This window comes from Pseudorca crassidens, chromosome 15 (assembly GCF_039906515.1).
Source record: "Pseudorca crassidens isolate mPseCra1 chromosome 15, mPseCra1.hap1, whole genome shotgun sequence".
NCBI classification, from domain to species: domain Eukaryota; kingdom Metazoa; phylum Chordata; class Mammalia; order Artiodactyla; family Delphinidae; genus Pseudorca; species Pseudorca crassidens.
This window is the reverse complement of record NC_090310.1, coordinates 4493619-4498054: the sequence shown is the minus strand read 5'-3', so window position 1 is coordinate 4498054 and position 4436 is coordinate 4493619.

Genomic DNA, 4436 nt, shown 5'->3' with positions numbered 1-4436 from the left:
CCCCTCCCGAGCCGGCTGGGCCCGAGGCCCCGCGCCCGCCCCCTCTCGGGTGGCCCCGCCCCGCCCGGCCCCGCCCCTTCGGGGGACCCTTCAGTCAGCTCCCCGCGAGCTGGGCTGGTCGAGGCCGTCAAGCCGCCTCCTCTGGCCCCCTCCACGAGCACCTCCCCAGGCGCCTCGCCTCCGACCCCTCGGGCCGCGGCGCTCCGGAGAGTCCCCAACATCCGAATGCTGCGAGGCCGAACCCGACCGTTCAGAGGAAGCTCCGACTGCCTTGTGCAGAGCCTGGGAAGGCTTTCTGGAGGAGGTGGCCTTTGCGCTGGGACTCGAGGACTCAGCAGGTGTCGTCCAGAGAGACCCTCCCTTCCCATCCAGGGGGAAGCTCCAGAGGAGAAGGGGCTAGAGAAGGAGGCCTTGAATGCCATTGTCAGCCGCTCAAGCTGCACTCCGAACAGTGAGGAGCCGCGGGAGGGTATAAGGATTTAAGGGGAGGTGGAGGGACCCCGAAGGTTTGGTACACCAGGGGAGGGGTGATGCTGGGAGGGGCACAGCAAAGGATGTTGGGATGGGACAAGTGGCCAGATTCTAAAACACAGGAAGTCAAGTTAATGAAACCTGGTGAGTGAGTGGAAATGAGGAGGGGGTGGCCAGGTTGGGGCAAGTCCCAGGTGAGGGCAGTGGGGGGAACAGAGGGCCTCCCTGGGATGGGCGTGTCCTACTGGGAGAGGGGAGGGGAGGACCAGCTAAGGGGAAGAGACGGAGATAAGGGGAAAGGGGGTTCGGACCCCTCCCACAGCTCTGGGCCTGCCACAAAGCAGGAGCAGGCCCCAGGGCCCCCACTGCATTGTCATTTCTTGCTGATCCGAGTCCTAGCTTCAGGCTGGAAAGGGTGAGAATCTGAGTTCTGAGGACCAAAGGATAGATGCCGGGGAGCCAGCCCAGGGCATCCTGGGAGGGGTTTCTCAGGGACAGCCTCAAAGTGGCAGGGCGCTGGGGGAAGGGGGGTCAGCACAAGGAGGCGGTCACCACCCAGACAGGCTGGAACCGCAGAGGCAGGAAACCCTGGGGACTTTGGCTCCGCCTCAGTCTTTGCGGGGAACATCCTCCATGATCCTGCCTGCGGGTTTCCTGCAGCTCGTCACAGGGAGGCCCCTGCAGACCTGACGGTCAGTCTCTGTCCTCTATCCAGGCCATGCTGCCCAACACACTTCAGCCCTGCATGCCTGGCCCCAGGGAGGCCACCACTCTGGGGTGACCTCTCACGGCTTTATGTCTCCCCTGCAGCAGCAGGAAGCCTGAGCCGGTGCTCATTCGGTGTCCTCCCCGTGCCTGACCTCAGCCCTGCCGGGGGGAGAAGTGTCTGAAAATCCTCACGGTGAGCACAGCTCCCTGTCATCCACAGGGCCACAGCCGTCCCATCATGATCGAGCCATTTCTGGTTGTTTGGTACCAGCTGTGATGGCCCTGAGGCTGTGAAGACCGTCCACGTTGCCGTGGGCACTGGAGACGCGACCACGGAGCAGATGCTGCTGCTCGAATCCAGACACAGCCAGCAGTGCACTCGCTGCCTTGGGGCCAGGTTCCCCCCCCCCCCCCCGCCACCCCAGCACAGTGAAGGCACCGAAGGGGCCAGCAGCTGGTGCATCTGGCCAGATGACCCATGGCAGCATAGGGTGGGCCAGGCTGGTCCTGCTGAAATGTCTGCCCCGGCAAGAGGGTACTACCAAAGGCAGGTCACACCAGGGCAGTGTTTCCCCCCCACAGAGGACATTTGGCATTGTCTGGAGACAGTTTTGGTTGTCACAAAATGACAAGTGGCAGGAGGGCGTGCTACTGGCATCTAGTGAGCAGAGGCCAGGGATGCGGCTAAGCGTCCTACAACATGCAGGACAGCCCCCAGCAACAGAGAAACATGGGGCCCCAAACGTCGATAGTGCCATGGTCAAGGAACCTCTCTAGGGAAAAAGAGACCTTCCCTAGGGGAACCAATTTAACGGAGCACATACTGGATGCCTGGCGCTTCCCCTACAGCGCCATAGAATTTTCCAAGGAGCTCTGTACGATGGTGTCGCTGACACTTGTCATTAAAGCAGAGGAGGGTGAAGGAGGTGCTCACACCCTATCCCCCAGATTCTCAACTAATCTTTTCTCTGCTTTGCCACTGGCAGAGTCCACTTACATGCTTTCCTACCAAGAACCCCACGGGGAACACGTAGAAATGACCAACCCCATCTTTATGAATGAAGTGTAGAGGTTCGTGAAACTGCTCAAGGTCACACAGCCAGTGAGTGGACTGGGGGTTCGCTAGGCCTGCTGGGATTCAAAACACAGCTTCTTCCACTACCTCAGCTGTTTCCTCTCCCGACCCCTACCCCTGACCCTTTCCTTCTTTGCATTTTTTCCTGAAACACTAGCAGAGCACAAAGCTGACTTTGCTTTCCTCTCCCCTCCTGTCCACGTCACGCTTTCCAAACTACCTGGCCTGTCCTAATTAGAAAGTCATTTTATCACTTCATCAGACTGGAATCCCTTTGGGGATAGACCCAAATTAGGCTCTGAGCCACAGGAGTAACTGCTGTCGTAAAGAAAGATAAGACCCTTTACTTACAACATCGCCACTGACCCAAATCTCACCCTCACAGCCATGCTAAGATGATGAGGCCACGCTGAATATTAAGTCGTATTTGATATCCATTAAATTCAATGTTAAAGAGTGACATGTGGCTAGTGGCTACTGCACTGGATGGCCCAACTTCATGGTCTCACTGCTCCTTCTCCTTTCTCCCCAAGTCTTCCAGTTGGGCCACTGGGACCACCCCTCAGAGGCCACACGGTGATTTGGGTGGGTTCCAGCCTCTGTCGAGTGTGCACACACATGAGCACAACACACGCGCACACGTGTATCTTTACCTACCCTTTGCTGCTGCACCTCTCGTTCAAGCCTTGTCTCTCCTCAGTTGGGGGGTCCCAAGGCCAGAGCCCTTCATGGCCCTCTACCAAGGCAGGGTGGGTCACAGCTGGGCACAGTTGGGCACCCAGAGCCCTTCATGGCCCTCTACCAAGGCAGGGTGGGTCACAGCTGGGCACAGTTGGGCACCCAGAGCCCTTCATGGCCCTCTACCAAGGCAGGGTGGGTCACAGCTGGGCACAGTTGGGCACCCAGAGCCCTTCATGGCCCTCTACCAAGGCAGGGTGGGTCACAGCTGGGCACAGCTGGGTACCCAGGGTTGGGTTGTGTGTGGTACCACCCTCGCCTTGGCTCTCCGGGCTCCACCTCTGTGGCTAGACGCCTGGCCCTGATGAACTGTCTTCCCACCTCCACAGGGCACAGGCCACACCCCACCGGCCACTGTCTAAGCTCCAGCTCCGGAACTTGCTGCCTGCTCCAGGCAGCCTGCCCTGACTGCCCTGTGCTGAGTCCATTCTCAGCTGCCCCTCAGCTGATGCTCAGCTCTCAGAATCACAGAAAACTGTCTGATTCCTCCCTGCCTCCTCTGAGCTCTCTCGGGAAGGAGCTGCGTGGGGATCATCACTTCATCCCTGGAACCCAGTACATGGGCACCAGAGTACACCAGTACACCAGAGGGGTGGTGGAGGGGGGGGTGGGGAGGTAGGGGGATGGGTGGCTGAAGCCAGGCTGCCAGGGCACCCCTCTCCCTGCAGAGCCCAGCTGGGCACCGCCCCCCCCTCCAGCAGCCTCCCCAATTTTCCTGTCGCCCTTGACGCTCGGACAAGAGGCTGCTGTTTCATCCTCCCCAGCAGCGCCCCGGGGACGGGGACGCTGCGGGGACTGGGCATCCCAGGTGTCCAGGGTTCCCGGTTCCCAGGCTCTAAATCGGGCATGCCCAAGGGGGTGCCTCTCCACCCCGACTCTTCCTGACCCTCTGCCGGCCGCTCGGGGGACGAGCCGCGGACAGGAAAGGCGGGCGTAGGGGCTGTCCCGGGAGGCAGACCGGATGACCCGGCAGAGGCGGCAGGGACGGAAGCCTGGGCAGCGCCGGAGGGAGATGAGGGACCGAGGGGGCCTCCAGCTGAGTCTGGCGGCTAACAGCCTTAAGACACGCATGCCAACTTCCCAGGCACAGCCTGGCCACCCGGCCCCTGGCCCAGCACTGGTGCGGAGGGGCGGGGTGGGGGGCTGCCCATCCATCACCTCCCCAGGGAGCCCTCAGCGCCAGCGCATCATCTGCTCTGCAAATTTGGCTCTAGAAATAACTTTTTTTCTCTCCGGATTTTCCCAGCAAGGGGCAGGCCCCTAACTCACCCCAGGCAGCTCATGGTGGCCTCTTTTGGTGGCCTTCTGTGCTCTGCTGCAGAGCGGAGACGCTGCGCCCGGGCTTGGGGAGTGGGGGTGGCCAGCCCGGTCCCTGACATTGGCCAGGCCCAGAGGGAGGGGCAGGCTGCGGGGTGAATGGCAGCGAGGGGAGGGGGCGGGCTGA